This window comes from Marmota marmota, unplaced genomic scaffold (genome assembly GCF_001458135.2).
Source record: "Marmota marmota marmota unplaced genomic scaffold, marMar, whole genome shotgun sequence".
Classification (NCBI taxonomy): domain Eukaryota; kingdom Metazoa; phylum Chordata; class Mammalia; order Rodentia; family Sciuridae; genus Marmota; species Marmota marmota.
Window position 1 is genome coordinate 5841106 of NW_025999977.1, and position 22901 is coordinate 5864006.

General features: G+C 36.7%; 1 long non-coding RNA gene and 1 pseudogene across 2 annotated transcripts; both read left to right on the forward strand.

Moving 5' to 3' along the window:
- The first annotated feature begins 5775 nt into the window (after positions 1–5775).
- On the forward strand, positions 5776–18857 carry LOC125617154. 2 transcript variants are annotated; one of them, XR_007348038.1, is made up of 4 exons: positions 5776–6319; positions 14387–15124; positions 15222–15348; positions 17689–18857. It is a non-coding gene; the product is annotated as an uncharacterized LOC125617154 (long non-coding RNA). The 2 variants fall into 2 exon arrangements; XR_007348037.1 differs by lacking the exon at positions 17689–18857 and having other exon boundaries at positions 15222–15578.
- LOC125617153 lies at positions 12503–14371 on the forward strand (annotated as a pseudogene).
- Positions 18858–22901: the final 4044 nt, after the last annotated feature.

Consider the following 22901-nt stretch of genomic DNA (forward strand, 5'->3'; position numbering starts at 1 on the left):
CTAGCTTCAGAATCCATGTCCTCAGCTGTTAGAATCCACTCTTTTATTATTCAATAGTGGAAGAAGTTACATCTCCCTAGTTGTGTAATCTAGAAATTTCTTCAATGAGGAGACTTAAGTAAGTGAACCTGTTGTTGCAGAGCCTCAATTGCTGCCTCCTAACCTATCTAGAAGCCAGCTAGCCCGAATCTTATTCCCACATTTGGAATTCAAAAAGTCTTCCAGCGTATGAAATACTCAGAAAGTCCTTAGATGAATTTCATGTACTTGCCCTTTGGGCTCCATTTCAGACCTTCCTAATATTTATTAGAGCATCTAAAAGAGATGAGAAAGAAACATTTGGAAATATAAATTTCCAAAAGCGAACATTTGGAAAATATAAGCATATTTATACTACTACATAGCACAACAGAAAGTGCATAAAATGCTCTGAATTATAAAAAAAGGTAATATTCACCATCCTTTATTTAGAAGGCAGAAAAATAGATGATATATGCTAAAAGGACTTTCTTTAAAAGTGTTTAAATCATTAGACTTTTGTTGCTCTGTAGACGCAGTTTCTATAATGAGAGATGTTTTTTGAGGAATACCCTGTTCTCAGCCAGGCTAGTAGAAGAGGCATCGCTGTGGAAAGAACACAGGGTGAGTTGGAGACACTCCCCCACTAACTCGCTGATAAATGATCTAGGCAGGACATTTATCCTCTCTGTGCCTCAGACTGGTTATATGCCTCACTCCGGGAGTTATTGTGAGGATTAAATGAAATAATGTATGTGAAAGTGCCTAGTACATAGTGCATTCTCAATAAATATTTATTAAAGAAAAGTAGCCTTGCATTCCAATGTCAAAGATAAATTATTTTTGAATTATGACTTGGATATTTTTTGTGCAATTATACACATATAAGACTATGGATACAGGAACGGAAGTGATCGTCTTGGTCTTGGGATTCTTTAATAATTATACTCCCCTTCCTTTTGACTTTTTTGTCTTTCACCCACTTTGAAGAATATAACTATTTAAAGACAGAATCCTTGGCAGAAATAAACCTTCTTTTTGATAAAACCCAGATGCACAGGGAAAGATACGTTTCCTGTAGAGATTCCTGCAGGCATGAAATGTCCTGGGAATTCTTCACCACAGGACCAGGCTGGCTCCACTTAGTAAGCGGAGCAAGAGAGTGGATCTTTGTTAACCTGTGTACCCCTGACAAGGTGTGTACCTGAGAGTGATGGAGGAATGATCAAGCCAGTTCTCAGCCTCTTCCCAGCACAACCCCAGGACTCACACAGTGACAATGTGAATGACGAACAGTGTTTTGTTGTCCAAAGCAATTTTTAACACATCAAGTGCTGAGGCAGGAGGACAGGGAGGATTTGGGGGTAACAAAATGACCTGGGAATTTTTTAAAAAAATTCAAATGTGAGTATCTCCCTTCTTCAACCAAAATTTTAGGTCTTTACTCAGGGGTGGAGGCAGGGACATGGATATCTTTTAATATCTTTCCTGGAGATTCTGATACCCATCCTCCTTTCCTCTCCCCAACCCTGAGAACTGCTAATCTAGTATATTAATCCCACCTGTGTGTGATTTGCCCTTACCCTTTAGCGAGTATAACCTCTGGGGCACAATGAGCTGTGGCTGAGTACTGGCTGCCCCCTTCAGGCAGGGCTAACAGCTCCTTCATGGACTGTAGCATAAATCTTTATACACTAGACCTACCCACTCATTTATGTAATTGAGTCTGCATGGCCTTTCACCTTCACACCTAGGCAAAAAGGGATCCAGTCTTAGTGCTGGTCTTTGTGAATTATGTTAGTCAGCTAACAGGAACAACTTAGAAGACAAGCTAATTTGGAGCTCATAGTTTCCGAGGTTCAGCCCACCATCCGCCCACTTCATTGCTCTGGGTCTAAGGTAGGATGAAACATGGTGGCAGAGAGAGGCTAAGGAGTACTGCTCCACTCACCACCGTGGCCAGGAACCAGGCAGTGAAAGGGGAAGGGCCTTAGGGAGTATGAACCCTTCCAGTGTAGGAGGACCCACTTCCTCCAGCTATGCCCCACCGGCCTATAGTTACCATTCCAATGGATGTATTAGGTTACAGTTCTCATCATCTAATCATCTTACCTCTGAATATTCCTACATTATCACAGGAGTTTCTGAAGGACACCTCATATCCAGATCTTAACAGGGTTCCATCCTGGTTCTTATTTAGTCATGCCTCTCTTCACAGGGTGAGGAGTCCTTGGGGACAAGTAAAACTTCCTGTCAAGGAGTCACCTACTTTTTTAACTCATTGATTTCCAAACTTTAATGGGCTTATGAAATACCTAGGGATCTTGCTAAAATGAAGATTCTAATTCACTAGATCCAGAATGAGTCTGCACATCTGTATTTTTAAAATAATGTGCCTGGTGATGTGGACTGTGCTTTGAGTAGCATGGGTCCATATTATGCTCCAGGTTCCTGGATCCTGGATGTTCCTGAACAAATGATACCCAGTCTGCATGGCCTCTTTTCTGGGTCTTTCCTCCTGAAGATAGACTGTGATGCCAGTGCACACTCCTACCTTAGGAGCTGACCAAAAGGGTGCTCAGCTTAAATGGGTGAAGCCTTTGGGATGGGGAATAGACCTGGAGTCAGAAAGGAAACAGGGTTCACGTGATTATGACACTGGATTGGGATCAGAGACCATGACGAGTTACTTCTCCCCACCTTACCATATTGTGATTCAGCATTTCAAGTAGTCCAAAACTTCTAAATTCAAAGCTGCCCTTTTCAGGTTGTTAATTAATGTATGGGAATAGAATGCATTTTCCTATAAAAGTTTATTTAGCTTGATTATATGTGTATATTTAAATATAAGGACATATAATGTATGGGCCTCCATTTCTCGCTGCAGGCCCCATAATTGTTAGAAGTGCTTCTGTTGGAAGGTGCCTGACTTTGTAACCACTTTTTATCCTTCCTCTATATCATTCCGAGTATAAACTTCACAGGAAAAAGGATGATGGGAAGTTATTACTCTTAACTTGGACAGTTCTTCTGTGACACATATACTTCTGTCAAATGTGATTTGAATTCACTTGCTTTTTCTGGACCTCTCTGGTGCAAGTCAGTATCTATTAGCACCATTAATATCTATATTAGACTCTCTAATACTGAACTCTCTAGGATATGGAGTAGTCACCAATTCTTTTGGTTAACAATGTTTGCAAATGTGGCTACAGGGTTGCATGACAATGAACCCCACCCAGCTCAAAAGAGAAGGCTTTCTGGTGATGCTTTTTGACGGGGTTTTTGTTCTCTTTTATAAGCTATGTTTTTATCCTGTTACAGTAGCATGGTTTTACAAGTCCTGGGTTGGGAGTCAAATCTCAGTCCTACCAATTACAAGCTGTGAGATTCTAATTTTTCTATTTTTTTCACTCCTAAAATGGAAATAATAATTTCTACCTCATGGGTCCATAAAGAGGATTAAAGGATAATATACATATAAAAACATTTAGAATGGCATCTGATCCAGAGTGACCACTCAAATATGACCATTCAAATAATGCTATCATTAGTTCACTCAGATTTTATCTTCTTTTTGAGGTTGTCTAAATGTTCTACCATTGATTTTACTCTTCTCTGAAGTCCTTCATCTTTATAATAATTATTTTACTTTTTAAAATTTATATTCCATTATTATTAGTCAAATACTTCCCCCCCCCCCTGGACCATTTTAGAATGCATTTTAGGTCAAGGTCAACATCTTACTTTGTATCCTCCAGAACTCAGTGTACAATAGTGGACACAAGGAAGACACTCAAATCTCTCTTGGGTGATCAACTCATCCACAGTAAAGGAATATTTAAGAACAAATTGAACTGATCTCAGAAAGATTCAAGAAAAAATGGAAAGTGGAAAGGATTCAGAAAAGGAGTTGAAGTCATGAGACTGCACTGGTTGGAGAAGGGAAATCGCTCAATTTGCTGAGCAGGAATAGAGATTAAAGTATTGAGTCTCACCTGGCAGAATTTGGTGGAAAGGCGGATATACTTTTCCAGCCTAGTCAGGGGGGCCAGGGTTACTGGAGTTCACCTTCAGATAGAGCCCTGTGCCCCAGGGATAGGCTTATCTCTTTGTTTTGTATCTGCCCTCCCCTCCCGACCTTGGTGAACTATCTGAACAAGAATATTATAAATCCACAAGAGATGACAGGAATTGGCACAGTGCTCATCAAAGGGAAAAGAAAAAAAAAAAACAGTATTAGAGTTCAAGATTTTGAAAAGGTGTTAATTTGTATACTGCAGCCTCACTCCTCTGACCGCTCTACTAGCTAATCAGAAAGTCAAATCTCAAATTAATCCCTTCCTTCACTGTCTACCTCCTCTCTCTTATTTGCTGAAAGCATCTAGGGGAGCCCACTTCAGTTGAAAACAGTGTGGGGCTAGGACTTGGGAAGGAACCAGCCACAGATTTTGCAAAATCCTAATTTGTTTACCCCCTGCCGACAGACAGAAATGTTTATGTTTATCTCTGAGGTTTTGGCCCCATGTGGAGTTCAAGTGCTCCAACAGTTCTGACACTTTCACACACCAAGGCAAGGTTAGAAGTCTGTTTGTCCTTTATTAATTTGTTGGGGGAATATATTTGGGTTTGCACTTCACGCCAGTAAATGCAAGAAGGGATGCCGTTGTGACATTGTTTCCTTACCCTTGCTCTCCATGTAAACAGAAGTTGTCTATCTGGCAGCCTGGCGGCTATATATAAAGACCCTGTTTACTCAATCTGAATGTCCATTTCATTTCTGCTTGGTCCGCAAAATAAATGAAATGAAAAAGTGTGTCCGACTTAGAATTGTGTGAGTCTGAAAAAGACATTTGGGTCACTGAGTAACTAAAAGCACCCTCTGTTTACATGTTTCCGCAGTTTCTGTCACCGCAGCTGTGTCACAGCTTATAACAACTAATCCCTTTTTATTTATATTTTACTTTATTTTATTTTGCATTAAAGGCACTTTTAAGCCATGTCTTCCAAATGTGTCTGAGGTTTCATAACTGTCTTAATAGTGTATACACATTACAGTTACGGCAGTGAATTTCCTCCAAATCTGGGTTTTGTTAAGAGTGACTTTGAGAATAGTTTGTAGGACAATTAAAATGTGCTAATCTGTATTTGAAAACTTGATCCGGTGAAAAATCAGTTTCCCATCCATTTATATTTGCCCAAGTTTCCTACAGCATGTAACTGGGTTTCCTTGGGAGATGCACAAAGGAGGTTTGTGGAGGAGAAGGTTTGAGGGAGCCCTGGGCAGCTAAGGTACCTTTTAGGCCCTGGGGTGGAAGGCTTCTTAAGGGAACCTGTGTTCTGCCTCGGGAGAAAGTGACGCACTGAAGAGTAGGAAATGGGGCTTGAGCAAGCTCACTTCATGCTCAACAAAGCCTAACATCATTTTAGTGTACAACTTGAGTTATGTGTGTGCTTTTAATAAACCGATCCTTACAAAAAAATAAATAGATTTGTTCTGCTTAAACTGGCATACAAAGGGCTTGGAGGGGGAAAAAAAGAATCTCTAACACCTCTTGGAGATTTGGAAGGTAACTTCACACTCCAGCTTCAAGTCAGGAACGTGTGATAGCACTTTGACAGGAAGTAAGTGGATTCTGTCCCATACCTTAGGAGGAGCCTGGAGCGCAGTGGTGGAGGTCTAAGGCCAGGAGCTTCCCGCCCAGCAGGGGGTAGCCAAGCGCTGGTAACTGGAAAGGAATTCAACACTCAAATCCTCCCGCCCGCCAGCAGCACAGCTCTGAGATTCTAGAAGTAGAGTTTAGATTTCCCTCACCAACGCTTAGATTATTTGCTTCAAAAGGAGCCGCTCACCTGGGGCCTTCGCCTGAGAGCTGGAACCTACCTACGTGATGCATCCTTTGGAAAGGGATCCAAGAAAGAGGGGAAGAAAAGTGCATTTACCTGTCCAAGGCTGGGAATGAAAATGGGTGGGTCGGAGGCCAGCCAGGTTTTACTTTCCCTTCTCTTTCTTTTTCCTCTCTCTCTCTCTCTCTGTGGGCAGAGGCCAGGTTCCCTGGGGAAGGATGGACAGAGAGACCGCTCCAGCTTGCTGCCCTGGATGTGTGTGTGTGTGTGTATGTTTGGCCAGGAGGGAGCCCCCACAATCTCCCCTGAGAGAACCTAGGAGGCTGCAGGTGAGCCCCAGGACAGGTGATTAGAAGGTGAGGCCCCGGCAGAGGAGACTTAAGGGTGACTTCTGGGCTGCTGGGGGAGAAGGAAATGCCAAGCCAAGAATTCTCCTGGAAGAAGCAGAACGGAGGTGAGCCTGGGACAGGTCACTGTAGAAAAAAATGTTTTGAAGGAAGTCCCTGCTCCTCACTGTCTGCTGCAACGGGAGCTTGAGCCTGTGTCACTGCCCTGCCCACCCAGAAGGTTCAGGCCCCATGTTTCACCACGGCTTCACCTTGTTGCTTTCTATTCAGGCCATTCTCGGTTGATGCTGCTTTTCTTTGTTCTGCTTTCTTTCTCCCAGTGCAGTGAACCCTTACATTATGGGTTTCTGTTGTAGTTCTAACCTCTAATACACAACCATTACATCTTATCTCGTCTTCTAAATTACTCTAAAATCCAATTATAAAACCCTCTCTCCTTCAGGAGCACACAACTTGCCACATTACTGAAATGCTGGGCCGCTCTTTTGTTTTTCTAAATTAATAATAACTACCATTTTCCGTCTGCTCTTACCATGGGACTCTGTTCTATCACCACACAAGCTTTCCCAAATGCATATTATGATTCTTTTTTGTATCTTTCTTTGGGCTGCGAAAAGAGCTAAGGATGATTTTCCAAATATTCATAAACGATCTGTCAGTTGGTATCAGAACGTTTGAAATTCTACCATCCTTAAAGAAGAAAAGCGTTTTCAAGTCAGTTGAAATGAAAATTAAATCTGTTAAAATTTCCCGATGGCTTTGCTTTGTCGATGTAGAAGGAAACCCAACAGTTTTAAGGTTTTAAAATGTTCGAATGGATTTTTTTTTGTCTGTTAGTTATAATTTCTGTGGATTAAAAACTCCCAGTCCTACGGAGATTTTAAAAACACAAATGAGTTTTAATCCGACACTCATTGTGAGTTTCTTTGAGTCGAAAGGAGGGAGGAATTCAACTTCTATAAACTATAGAAATATTTCAGTAAAAATGAACATGCCAAAAATCACTTTAGGGAAAACTTCAAAACTACTGAACACATCACATCCACACACACTTTTTTTTCTAGCAGAGATATTAGAGGTGTTTATAATAGAAAGTCAATTTTAGGAAAATATGGTAAATTCAAATCTGTTTTAGAAAAAGAAAGCTGACGTTCGTCAGTGTTTTAGAATCAGGCATGAAGTTGAACTGCGATTGCTTTTTTTTTTTTTAACTTCCAAATTCCTTTAGTCTTGTGGAAAAGTACATTTGACATACCTAAGGCATCTGATTATGCAGTTAACAAAATGTGCTTGAAAGGCAATTATTAAAAATCTGGATACAGTTAATGATCCACTCTCCTTTTATATTCACGAACTTGGGTGTGTTCAGCGGAGTTCTTCGTTGTAAAGTTCGTACTTGTGAGCTTATTCTCGGGCTTTGGCTGTTTAGGCTAAATATATTACCAAATGTTGAGAAGATTGGAAAGGTCTGAAAGTGCACATTAAGTTTCAAACAAGAATTTAAATAACATCTCTCTTTTAGGTATTTTGTATATTTATTATGCCCAAAGTTAAATCTTTATCTCTGTAAATATTAAAACATCTAAAGCCAGGTTTTCTTTAATAAATCAGCTCTGCTGAAGAGTTTTCAGAGGCCAAAGAAGAGGCCAAAGGAGAAGATGGATAGCATGTACTTGGAATGTATAGGCTAAGAGAGATGAACCAGAGGACACACTGATCACAACATAATGTAATCAGCCCATAATTTAAGATATAGAGGAATCTAATTGTTATCATGAGCAACAACTCAGGGAAATGGAGATCAGGAGAAAGGAAATCACAAATTATATAAAAAACAAAAATTGTAGTTTCTCATTCTTACAGAAATTATATATTACAGTAATTATATATTGCTATAATTATACCTGTGCAAATATAGACTGCATGCTGTATGTTCTTTTTAGTTGTATTAAACAAATACACTCTATAATCTTAATTTAATTATGATGGAAGCATAATAACATTATTTAACAAATGTTCCTACGTTTCCTTTCCTCCTTCCCTTTTTTCCTCTTTTTAACTCTTTCTTCCCATTTTGTTGGTTTGTTTTTCACTTTTTAATGAAAATTAGAATACATGGCCAGAGTTATTATTGTTCTCAGCTTGATGGTCACTGTTAGTTTTGTTGGATAGAATCTCTCATAACTTATACATTACTTCAAAGTGGAAATGTTTTAAGAATTGACACAATCCGCTTTGCTTAGAAATATTTATGCCCAAGCATGCTATCAATATGTTCTTTGAGGTTCTCTTATCTTTTCATGCCTAAATTTTAATTAGTTTCTAACAAATAAGTCAGCCTTTTACCATTTTGATAAAGCAGATTCAAATCCAAGCAAGTCAAATATATGGGTGGTCTTTGCAGAATTGATTTTTCTTTTTTTCTAAAGTACACAGTGCATTTTCTACCATGTGTGAGTATTGCATAGCAAACTTCAAAAGAAACATTTTAAATTGATATTGATTTTGCATATTATATGGGGGGCTCCATTTTTTTAAAGAAAGTATTAAGATTTTTTGCGACTCGTCGGCAGATGAACAGATGGACTATGTGATCTCTAAATTCTTTAAAATAACCGGTTACTTAAACTATTAAACAAATCACAAGTGACTGTATAATACATGACATTTAAGAAAGAGTATCTTGAAGATAAACCACAATTTCCTAATTTATAAGTCACCCAAGCAGGTCTTTAAGGCTTTCTGTCGATTTGGAGATAGACCAGGTCTTGGGCCACAAGAGCACCATTTAGGGTGCTGTAGAAATATAATAAATTACTCTTTAGCGCCCTAGAGCCCTGGAAGAGTCTACACAGCTTCCAGGAACACTAAACACCTGGTGAGTAACTCAGACAGGAGGATGGCCTGATTGAAGGTGTCACAAGCATGTCTCAATTGTGATTTTAAAGAGCAAGATGAGACAGTGTATCAGGGCATCTCTTCTCTTCTCCTCCATGTTTCCAGGGGACTGAGCCCCTCCCTGCAGTGCTGAAGCACTGGAGATTATTATGGTCTTAAAAGCAAAAGCCTTTAATTTAAAGTCATAACACCACCTTTAAAATGGAGATTAAAATACAGTAATATAAAATACGTAAGGCATCAAGATGTAGCAAATGTCTCCTCCCATTAGATTTCTATATTTATAAGGGGGCAGTAATATGAAGTTTATTTTCCATATTGATTGTGTAGCTTCTCTATTTAAAACCAAGCAAGTACCACAAGACCCAAATGCTTTTTAATGCCTACTAAAGAAAAACTTCCTTGTCCTAAATGATAAGTTAAAATAAAATAAAAGTTAAAAGCTTAGAAAAGAAGGCTCCAACTTTTTAAGATATCAACTATTACTTAGAAAACAGTATCTTGATCAGCTGGATCTAAATGAACATATGGATTGTATTTACCCTAATATACCAATGGTTTACCATGACATTAAAAGAAAAAAAAATATTAAGTACAGAAAGACTCCCCATAGCCACATACTTGACTTTGAAAACAAAGGAGCTCAAGACATTCAGCAAACTCAAAGCATCCTTTTCCTCACCTTTAAAAATCATGTTTATATATGTATTTTGTTTGACATTTCAAAGCTTTTTCATGATCCTATGTATTGATTTGGAAACACCAGTTTTAAATATTGAACAATGGTGAAATAAAAATTTTTAATTAGTTAACCATGAGAGTAAAAAATACTATATGGAAAATGATTCTACTTTTACAAGGAAGGAAATGTCACAGGGCCTTTGAATTGGTGGGGGAGGAGGGATATCCTTGCAACAGTGCCTACTGGAAATTACTAGAAATAAATCTTTTTTTTGAAATAAAGTTCAAGGTAACATTTAAGTGAATAATTATTTACCATTTTGTTAAATGCTGGTGTGGATGGCCGGCATCATCTATTAGTACTAATGCTTTCTCTGCTTAGAATGGCTCATTAGTTTCTTTGTAGGCTGCACTGGTTTTAAGATTCAAATTCAAAATCTCCTCTGATTTTGCTGTTCCGTTTCTGGCAGCCGGCCAGCAGCAGATATGCATAATATTTCACTGTTAGACCTTGCAAACATTATATCCTGCTGTGCTAAAGAAAACATTGTGTTTCTTACCACATGAAAATAATCCATCACTTTTCAATCAGCACACAAAAAAAGCTCTACCTGTTTTTTCCATCAGACTAAAGAAAAATTAATGGCCCCAATGTGAAAGGTGGACCCTCCATCCATGATCCATTAAAGTACAAACTAATCAAAATATATCTAGCATCTGATTTGCTAAGCAAGATGGAACAAAAGAGGTGTGATGAAAAAAATAGATCTTTCTAAGACCCATACAACCTTATTCTATCAGTATTAACCTTATTTATTTTAAATATGGGAGGACATAAATAAAAGATCATGAAATGAATCCATTGAATTCAATCAATTCAAGTAGACGCTATTTATCTAAAAGAGATGGCTAAAGAAACCTACTGTGGACTGGAGGAAAATTTTTTAGTAGACATGTTTTTAAAAAATAAAGATAGCAATTCCTGGTGCCAAAAATAAATAAATAATACACAAATAAAGAAAGGTTATGAATTCCCCCAGTGGGTCACAAGATAATATATTAAAATCAAAGTTTTCTTTGAGAGTAAAAATACCAGTATTTTGTCAACTTATTCATGCTTTCAAAAATAATTTCAGGCCTTTTGCAATGCTGATGCCATAGCTACTTTTGAGTGAGACACAAAAGCTCTATGCTTTTTGCAGCAATATCTAATCAGAAAGATTAGTAGTCACTTCAAAGGAGACCCCATTAAAAAAATCCATTTGACAACTTTTTAATACTTCCATTGGAGTTGCTTAGATTTCTTTGTTACCCTTGAATTGGGGGAGTTTTTTTCAATCTCTGTCTCTCTCCTCTCCCTACTTACTCTGTTTTGGCATGATTGGCTTTTTTCATTTACTGCACTTAATAGAAGTACAGTAATAAAAATGTAGACCATAGAATGTAGTGCTAATACTAAGAAGGTATACTGGTAGCTGATTTTTTTCACAGGATGTAGATTATGTTTTAGAACTTCATATTTAGAACAAGACACTGTTTTGTGTTTTTTTTTTTTTAAGAAAGAGAGAGAACTTTTTAATATTTATTTTTCAGTTTTCGGTGGACCCAACATCTTTATTTTTTTAATTTTTATATGGTGCTGAGGATCGAACCCAGCACCCTGCGTATGCCAGGCGAGCGTGCTACTGCTTGAGCCACATCCTGAGCCCCAAGACACTGTGTTTTGAACTGGTATTCCAGTTTCTTTTTTCTTTTGTTTCCATCTCCAATTCAAGTTGCAGAAGTCCTAAGGTTGGGCTCCCTAAAGCATATTATATTGGCTTCTCAGTCACAGAGTTTCCATTTTGTTGATGTGCATTGAAAGAGAGAATAGCTTTAGAGTTGGAAAGTTCAAAGAAATCCACTATTATGCATGAGAAAACTGAAGCTCGGAGATTTTAGGTGACTTATTCAAGGACACTTAACTTGGAATGGTAGTTCAATCATCAGGAGCCCCTTGCAGTACTTTCTCCACTACTCCAGTGGTTCTTTTTCTACAGTAGTGCTTCTAAAACTGTAATCTTCATGCAAATGACATGGAGATCTTGCGACGTTAATTCAGTAGGTGGAGACAAGTCCACATTTCTAACAAAGTTCAAGGGCATACTGATATTGGCTTTTGCAGAGCACCATTGAAGAATTCTGTCAAATTTTCAGATTGGTTTTATGGTCCTTTGAAGTCTGACCCTGTCTTCTGCTGGCCTGTATGTACACTCGAATATGATTATTTAGATTATTCACTCACTCATTGAGTATGCTTTGAGTGTCCTGATTTTGTCTTCTTTATGTGTTCATTTACTCTGCCTCTTTTCACTTCCTTGCAATTGAATATCTACTCTTTCATTTTCATTTTCTTTTTTCAGTAGCAAACGTAATTCCCAACTTCTTCTTAAAGACTTTCTTGTGATGAAATATAAAATGAGTTTTCCTTCTTCTGATTTTGTCCATCACTCCTTAGGAGCTTAGCAGGTTGATAACTACTTACTAAACAGACTAACAAAACAAATGCATAACTGAATAAAATGGCAACATTAAGTTATAGGAGAGAAAAACTAAAATTTCTTTTCTTTTGTTTTAATAAAAAAATTTTTCTTGAGTTGTAGATGTACATAATACCTTTATTTTATTTATTTATTTTTTATGTGGTGCTGAGAATTGAACCCAGGACCTCACACATGCTAGGCAAGAGCTCTACCACTGAGCCACAACCCCAGTCCAGAAACTGAAATTTTTGAACTCTGTGGAAAACCTGTGGAATTAATAAAGAGATTTTTCTCCTTTTCTTTTTACTAAATATTATGCAGAAAATAATTCTGAGCCAATTACAGAAAAGGAAACTTAGTAATTTGTAGATTGTTCTAAGTCAAGGATCATAAAACTTATTTTTTTTTATTGGTTGTTCAAAACATTACAAAGCTCATGACATATCATCTTTCATACATTTGATTCAAGTGGGTTATGAACTCCCATTTTTACCCCAAATACAAATTGCAGAATCACATCGGTTACACATTCACATTTTTACATAATGCCATATTTGTGACTGTTGTATTATAAAGTCTTAGGTAGTCAATGTTACAGCCAAGAACCATACAGTGGGTCTCCTTGAAGTGGTGGTGAAAGTCATGTCAGGACAAGAATTTAGAAAGTTTCTTCCATTCTGGGACCAAGTATTGGTTGAAGGGAATACAGCCAAAACTGTAACTGTAGGAGGATTATGTTTCTAGAAAAATCTCAAGGAAAAGTATTACAAGCAACACTAGTAGCTGTGAGATCAGTCTCTAAAAGAAATAGTGGAGAGATTCAACCAGTTTGTTTGAAAGATGGAGATAAAGTTCTCCCAGAGTATGTAGGCACCAAAGTAGTTCTAGAAGACAAGCATTATTTTTTATTTAGAGATACTGACATTCTTGGAAAGTATGTATACTGAAATAAATCACTGTTGAAACTGCATTGTACGAAGCTGCCCATTCCACTGAAGTTCTGAAATCTTTCATCATGTAAATAATTTCCATGTCTCTCTTTTATAATAAACTGATGATAATCTAAACTAATGACATTCGTTGTCTCTAAAGTTTAGCTTCCCTGTATTTGTATAAACATTTCCAAATAAAATATGGAAAAGAGAAAAAATATTACAGCAATTGTAGACCATATGATCTGCATAGCAATTAACCGCGTCTATCACTGTAGCAGGAAAGGAGCCATTGGCAGTATGTGAAAAAATATATATGGCAGTGTTCAATATTACCTCATTTACAAAAAGAGGCAGCTGCCAGATTTGGCCTGCCTATAGTAATTTATCAATTGCTATAATAGATTGTACCCTAATATATTCTGAACAAAGAGAGGAATTATCGAATCCACAGTTGTTAATTGTAGCTTAATGAACTCTGAGGAACTGGGCTAGGCCAGGCCAGGGAAGAGTGAAAGTGGGCAAAGCAAGGAATCTAACTGACTTTTTCATAAAAATTACCATTTATGGAAACCCTCCAAATCATATGTCACTCATATCCAATCTCAATTTTCAAAATGCTGCTACACAAAGGTGTGGCCTGTGGGTCATATCATCGGCAGTACCCTGCTTGTTACAAATGCATCAACTCTGTCCTCAGCTTTGCAGAGTTAACATTAGCAGAGTCCACACTTCAACAACATCTTCAATTGATGCATTTTATAGTGTGAGATTTCTGAAAGTGGTATGTCAATCATCTGCATCAAAATTATATCAGGGCTGGTAACAATGTGAATTTTGGGCCAATCTAAGATTGATTTCATCAGTGCCACTGGAGATGAGACCACAGATTTTAGAAATTTAGATCTATACTGGAACTTGAATACTATCAATCAGGTCCCAGATTTCTCCATTCTGTCTTTTATCAGGATCTCTCAGCTTCATTTTTCTTCATTTCATTTATTTGTTAATCTCTTAACAGTTTTCTTTTCTCAGCTCTGAGTTTGCTTTTCTTAATATAAAGGTAGCATTCAATTTTTGTTCATTTTTGGTGAGCATTAACATATAAAATGACATGACAGCTATTTTATTATCTTCTCAGATGGTACAAAAGTACCTCTTATGGAGGATACTGAATATGGGAGAAAATTTGGATAAGTCATTTGAAGTACCGAGGATTGCAAAGGCAAGTTTAAATAATAGGGCTATTGCAATGCTTTCCGAGGATTGGGAGATCTATTAACTATGTGGCTTTTTAAATTTTTATTTTATTGCTTAGAATAAACAAGTTTGGGTGGAGGTGAATTGCTCTGTAAATTTGCATACTATTTTCTGCTTTTCTTCCATATAGTACTGGCTCTGTAGAAAAAAAGTAATCTGAGTTTTATTAAGGGGAAAGAATTTTGGAGGAAAAAAAGTGTCACATGATTGTGGGATGTGTAATATAAAGTATCCTCTTTGATACCCATACAACACTTCAGCAAAGCACCCTGTGCTTACTAGGACTCTTTCTTCTTCTTCTTTTTTTTTATGGTTTCAGTTTTTAAAAATTTGTTCTAATTAGTTATACATGATAGTAGAATGCATTTTGACACATTGTATACAAATGAAGCATAACTTTTCATTCCTTTGGCGGCACTTGGTGCTGAGTCACATCAGTAGTATAATCATACATGCATATAGGGTAATAATGTCTGTTTCATTCTACCTATTTGTTTGAGGTAAGGGACAGAGTGGAAGAGAACCAAAGGGATGCACAAAGGTGACCTGTGGTGGATGTGCTAGACAAAATGTTTAGAGAATTAGACAAGAGTTGACATCAAGGTGACATCAATCTCTGGTAAGGTTTTATGGCTTCCCCAGCACTTCTGCTCTTAATTTGCACATTTTAAGACACATTTTGCTTCAAAATTATCTACTCCTGGTCTTGTTCTCAGAGATTGTCATTCATTTGGACTGGAGTGAGACTTGGACATGAACATTTTTTTCAAGATCCAAATGAGTGTAAACATGTGCAGCCAAGATTGAGAACTAAAGTGGAAAATCTAACCTAATCCAGACAAGGTACACTCTGACTAGGAAAGTGAAAAAGTATAAACAGATGCAAATTCTTTCACTCTTTTTTCTTTCTACCTCCCCTCCTCCTCTTTCTTCTCTTTAGCCCTCTCTCTTCCTCCCTCTCTCTTTCTTTCATCACTAAGTTGATTTTAAACTATTGTCCTTATATAAGCACTCAATATATGTGTTGAGTTCCTAACAAGGAAAGAATAACATTAAACTAATCAATCAGTGCAGATTTGTCTGATTTATTATAATCTCCTTGCTTCTTGATTATTAAAGAATATTCATGGATAATATAAATTTAGTAGTAATGTATTATAAATATATGTGCATCTGACTTGACAATTATATGAATATATATCAGTCTACATTATGTTTAAATGGCTTTTCTTTTCCAAGTTAGTAAATTTCTCAGAAAACATTATTTTTTTTTCAAGGAGCATTTTTACTATGGTCCAAATTTTAGGGCTTGGGATATTTAAAAAAAATAGTACATTAAAAATGTAGATGTATTGCTAGTGAATATTCTTAAACTTCTCTCTAATATTTCATATCTCAGCATCATAAAGTTTGCAGAAAAAATTGAAGATCAGGTGAGGTTGATGGGTCAGAGATAGCTTGTGTGAAGGAAGGACTCACTGTTAATAAAGGATTCAGTAATGACATAGTTCTGGGGTATCAGCATCAAGTCAGAAAAAAACTGTATATAGGAATGACTAACTCTGCTAAGTCAAAATGTTAGGCTGAAAGTAATAGACAGGATATCACAGTTGTATTCTACAGATAGCGCTCTTCTCATAGTCCCTTCTAAAGTTGGAGAGGAAATTAGAAAGATACCCAAAGTTCTTAATTTAGCACAATATTACTAGTCTGGTTATTTGAAAGATTCTGAGCATCCAAGAGTTTACTACAAGCATATTTACACAGTCGCATTTTTATTCAGACAGTTATTCATTAGAGAAAAGTCTTTTACATATAGTTGTTTACATTTCCATGAAGACATTGGTTTTGTGAGTCTATCTTTTTACATAACAATAGATAGCCTTAAGTTAAAAATGTATATTTATATGTTTATATATACATGTATATGTATGTATATGCTCACCAGAGATTAATGTACTATGTTGTAACCATTTCAGACCAAAATCCATCCCAACCAGTCCCTTTAGCACAGATGAAATGCTCAAAAAATTTCAGGTGATTTATTTATCTAACAACTTCATTGAAGTATAGTTGACATTCATAATATATATATATATATATATATATATATATATATATACCTATTATTAATTTAGGCATATGTCCATGCCCATGAAAGCATCATTGCAATTAATATAAGAACCATATCTATCATTCCAAAATTTCCTCATGTTCCTTTGTGATCTCTTTTGCACCTCACTTCCTGGCAGTAACCACTGCTTTGTTTTCTGTTAGTAGAGATCACAGTTGTTTTATCTGGTTTCTATCACTGAGCATAATTAGTTTGAGATTCATCTTTGTTATTTCATGTATCAAGAGTTTATTCTTTTTTCTTGCTAATTAGCATTCCATTGGTTCAACACACAACAGTTTAATCCAATCACTTCTTGAAAGACGTTTTGGTTTCAATTTTTGATGATCACAAATAATATTGTATGCAAGTCTTTTTTTAAAAAAACTTTTAATTTGTTTTAATAAGTTATACATGACAATAGAATGCATTTATGCACTTTGATATATCATACATAGAATGGGTGTAATTTCTCATTTTTCTGATTCTACATGTTGTAGTATGCAAGTCTTTGCATGGACATTGCTTTCATTCCTGTTTAATACTGGGGAATGGAACATTGCATTGCATGGTAGTTGCATATTTAACGTTTTAGAACTTGCGACACTGTTTTCCAAAGATGTTGGAATGTTTTACATTGGTAAAATGTAATGTGCTACTAGTACTGTTTGTAAATTGCCTTTCTTTCACATCCTCAGTAACACTTCACATGGGTCAGTTTCTTTGTTTTTGTTTTTCAGTTTCATTTTGTTGTTGTTGTTTATGTGGTAGGCAAGTGTTCTACCATTGAATCACATCTCCAGCCCCTCGTCAGTATTTTTAATGTTAGCCATTCTAATAGGCATGTATTTACATTTCAGGGGAACTTCAGGAGAGCAATTTTAAAGAATTCCTAGACAGGGATGTGGGAGAAAAGAAAATGCATTCCTTTTTGGGTTTTCCTTTTTTTTTTTTTTTCCTCTCTCTCTCTCCTGTCCTAGATATTTCAGGTCCTGAGTCTACTCCAAAACTTTTCTCTGCTTAGCCATGGTGGAAAGAGTTCATTCACCTTTCCCCTTTGACTCTTGCAGACAATCGTGTGCCTTTAAAGGATCTAACAGCAAGAATTAGGAGTGCCCTGGAGGCAAGGTAAAATTTGGCCCATGTAATCAATCATATCTGCTTCACTGAACTGTAATGACCCTGAGTACAGAAGACATCTTCAGTGGGACAGACTCACTGCCATGAAGTCCTTAACATTTTGTGGGTTAGAAAGCAGTTTTTACATTTAGATTCTGCCTTGTTTAGTCATAGTCTACTCTTCTCCTCTTAGGTATAGGTGAGTCTATTGGTGTGTAGTTATGATAGTATATCAAAATATAAATATCAGTAGATCAGAAGATGAGCTGGCCTTTTAAAAAATACGTCTCTGATTCTTCAAGTTAAAGAACAGAATCAATTGCACATAGTCCCCAACATCACAATAGCCACTTACAAACAGTAGATAGTTTTAGTTGCCCTGGATTTCATCAAGATTGATTCCTCCCAAACCAAGTAACGTCAAAGACTTGGAGGTAGATATATGACCTTGAGGAACAATTTCCAGGAGACACAAAGTAAAACAATTTTCTAGTGTCAGCACTAGGGTAAAAGGCTATAATGTTGTCACGACTCACCAAATTATAATAGCAACCAATAAAACTATTACAAATGGCAGCTTAGTAGGGGAAGTCATTTTATCATTGAGCTTTCTGGTTTCTGTTTTTATTGAAGTTCAGATACATACCTTGTATTTTTTGGAACCATGGAGAGGTGATATTAAGTCTGTAAAATCTAGGAACTTCTTTGCATACACTTCCCATACTTTCATATATCATAAAAGAGAAATTGAGGGAAAAATCAGTAGTCAACGTCTACCTTTTAGAAAATGCTTCCTAAATTAGAATATCCATGTGATATAGTGAACATCATAACCTCTAAAAGGACACTTGAGTGTCTACTCTTGACCAAGATGATGGTCTTCTCTTGATGATGGTGATGATGAAGTTGATGATGATGAAGTTGATGATAATACCACTAATGATAATGGCAGCTAACATTCTCAGGGTGCTTACTCTGGGCCAGCTCTCTGCTAAGTGCTTTGCATGCATTGTCTCATTTAATCTTTGCAAGGCCCTGTCAGGTTGGTCCTATTATTATCTCCCTTTTACAAGGAAGTTTAGTGAAATAAATTACATAGACTGTATGCCACTTTGTAAGCTCTCTCCATTCTAGTCTTGTCTCTCTGTTACTACAAAAAAAAAAATTGAGACTTAGCTCTAATAATTATTATTAGCAGAGAAACTGGAGGACAGACAACGTGCAATTTGGTTGGAGGAAGAGCTTGATAGCTCTCAACCTGGATAACAATCAGTTAATGGATGTAGATATCAAGAATAGGGGAGAAAGCTCTTCAAGCAGCAGATCATTATGCAGCAGCTCAGCATGTTTATTAATCATTGTGCACAATTAAAATGCCATTTCATCCCTCTAATTAAAACAAGTAGTTCCCTGAGGCTAGCACCTGAACTAATGAAGCCTGGTTGCCTAAGGATCTCACTCAGGGAAGGGAATTAAACAATGGAGGAAGCAGTATGTTTACCAAGTTGCCCAGACAACGTCAAACTGTATATGACATCATGAGCGAGTGCACCAGTTGACACTCTGATTTTAAAGAGCCAGGGATGCTTCTGGTTTTTAGCAACGGTTGGTCTTAAACACGAACATCATTTCAGTTCTTTTTGGGTTTCATCTTTTGTGCTTACACGTTTTACAATTAATTGGGAAGTTTCTCCCTCCTTGGTATGTGAAATGGGTGTCTTGATGTTTGGAGGGAAGGCATACCAGAGATGGCATGTTGGCCTCTAGGAGGCTTCATGGGTTTCTGAAACTGGTTGATTCTATAAATAAAATGATACAGATAGGTTGAGAAGGTACAGTTAAAAACAGGGGAAAGAGAAATTTGCTGAATGAAAGAAAACCTAGGATACAGTCCCAGCATTACACCTGAACTGAATGACCCTGAATAAGACTCTTAGTTTCTTTATTGTAAAGTAGGAGGACTAGGCAAGTTAATTATCAAGTTTTCCTCTAATTTTAAAATTCTATGGTTTGGGAGGAATTTGTGATTAACAAAAAAGTTCAAAGAGTTTTCATTATATCCCAATTCCCCTATAATTTTGGCTGACTTAAGTCTTGCTTATTTTTCCTTTATAATTCCTGTTCAGTTTACCACCATATCTTTAGTGTCTAACATGATATGAGATGATAGCAGCTACTTTGTTAAATATATGCCTAAAACAAAAACCACGTTGAATCCACAGATCTCAGTAATTCACAAGTTTCAGTACTCTGCTCCAAATATTTGATACAACAAAGGGGAAAAAAAAAAGCCCTACTATTACATCCTGAATTATTCATCCGGGAAATGGCAAACCTGAGAGTTATGGGAGTGACCTTCATTCAATGGGTCCATCAATCCGGTTTCCTACAATGCTGTGCTTGAAAGCTGTGGTCCCACATCACCTCCACTAGTACCGGGCAAGAAGCCATGGCTCATCCTTCCTGTCTTCTACCTGTTACTTCCTTGTTTCTCATAATTTGCTGGCATCACAGATAAATAGCTATGCCGAGAAATTTGACGAATTTAGGAAGATTGGATTTTAATCTATGTTTTATGGGTCACAGAGTCTCATGAGAATCTGATAGAGTTTAAAGAACCTTCATTGGAAATTCATTGACACAATGTTGCAAATAACTGTGAGATGTCACAGACCCTGAAAGCTCATCTATGGAGCTCAGATTAAAAGAACCCTTACTTTAAAAGATCATGTGAGAACTTCCAGTGTCCTTTAGATGGCCTATGTCTAGCGACCTCTTGCTTCCCTCTAGAAAGTGAAGAAAGATGGGCTTCCAACCTAAGAGCAGGTCTTTTGGGAAGAGACAGAATCAGTACCAATGTGCATGCCAGTGGAAATGTGTTGTGTGTGTGATGTGGCTGGCGGGCTCCAGAATCCGATGTCATGATTTCAGTTATTACCTCTCCTCCCTGCTTCATTCATAAGCAGGTTTTGTACTCCATGTCTTTATTTTAAACAAAGTTAAAATAGGACCATGGTGTTGGGGGGAGCGTGAGAGTAGAAAATATGCAAATTATAGGAAAAAATTAGAGGGCTTTAATTATCCATCCTAATCTCAGGGCTCAAAGTCTATTGGTAACTGGAGGTTGCAAATACTGGTCATAGACTCTAAGAATCTAAGAATTTATTTTTTTCTGTTTTGGGGCAATTGGTCACATATCAGACCCACATTCTTCTTTCCAAACTCAAGCTCAGATTCTCTTGTACATCGTAGAAGGAAATATAACTTGGTCAATAAGACATCCAGAAACTAGCAGATATCAGCCAATAACTCAGATTAAGTGGCATGATAATTGGGTTTCCTAAGCATTTTTTTGGTATTAAAACAAGTTAATCAACCATAAAACACAAACTCATCAAAATCCAAGGTCTTATTCAATTAACTTTTGGCCTCAAACACTTAAGTTTTTTTTTTTTCTTTCTTTCAAATCATTCTGTCATATTTTGCCAAGAAAGAAAGGATTGTCTGGAGCGGGAAATTCCAAAGATAGAATGAGAGCCAATTCTTTTAAACTGCATTATTTTATCCATAATTATTATTTTTAGTAAAAAAATGAAAACAAAAGTTTTCTTTTTTGCTCAGAAGGGAGCTGAAATCTTGAACTTACAAATTAAAGGAGAGGGACTGGCGTTTTAGAGCTTTTTGTTTGAAGTGACCCTTAGATTCTTACATCATATTTACTCTACAACAATGGATAAACTAGAAGTTTTGGAGGCAAAATAACCATTAATATAATACCACCAACACATGATTTTGTGTCTAGCTGCTTTATTTTAAATTGATTTACAGCTTCTTAATATATTTTCTTGGTATTAATGTCATAGATTTACAGTTAAACTAGGCATCTAGGCAAGTATAAACCTTTACTAGTCCTCAAATTACAACTAAGTTTCCTGGCTCTGAGCCTTTGGAAACAAGGTATGTGCCTTGTTTGTGGAAGAGTTAAAATAAAAGAAGTGCCTTTTTCTTTCTTCTCTTTCTTTTTCTTTATATCAGATGAAACTGGGTTAAAATTCCATATGTCAGGGGCTTGGAATGTCACTCAGTAGTAAAGTGCTTGCCTATCATATACCAGGCCATGGGTTCAATACGCACTACTGAAAAAAAAAAATCCCATGTATTGCATATTTAACTATGTGACTCTGGGTAAGTTATTTAATCTATGAGCGACAGTTTCCAGCTGTAAAATGATGAGAAAAATATTCCTCAATGAAATTTCTTGGTATGGAAAGCCTATAAAAAGTCGGTTATTCCTCTGTTCCCTGAATCATCTCTGTATTTTTGTATTGTCACTGTAAATTCAGGGGTAGCAGCAAAGATGTAGAAACTCTCTGGAGGTAGAAGTTAAGAGATCAAGAAAGACAGTGGGTCTGAATTGTGATAGGCAAGGTAAGTTGTCAAGACATAAGTCATAGGCTTCAAGATGTGATATTGGACCACAAATCAAAAACACAGACAATTCAGGGCTTATAATCAGGGTTGGCAAAGAGAAATCCAGAGGGTTGAATATGATTATTTATGTATTAACATAATCTTGCCAGCCAGGGAGAAGATAACAGTCAAAATCCATTCATTTATTTACTTAAAAGTGTATACGAAGAACCTGGACTGCTTCTAGCATTAGAGTAGTAGCTCATGGTCTGACTGGGAGGTAGATAACACACACACACACACACACATTAGTTATAATACACTATGGTAATTGCTAGTGATATTAACAAAGTCTTCTGAGAACAGAGAAGAAAGAGAAAAATTAATATTGGAGAAACTGAGCTAGCTTTCTGGCTCATTACATGCTTATGGAATGAAAGTAACATTTAATCTAGGTGTTAAAGGATCAGTAGAATTTTGCCAAAGATACAGGATAAGAAATTTACAGTTTGAGGGAAATAGAATTGTATATGGTTTGAAATTATAAAGGTTTGATGGATAAAAGGAAAGATGCAAAATTCAACAGAGAAAAGAAGTTTGAACAGAGTGCAAGGTGGGCCCAGATGGGAAAATGGGAGCAGTCCAAGGTTTATTGAAGTGTTGAACCACATGACAGCTTTGGTTTTTAAGGAAAATAACACTACTATTATACTGAGAGTGAATTAGACTAAGAACAGTCACGTCAGAGAAATAC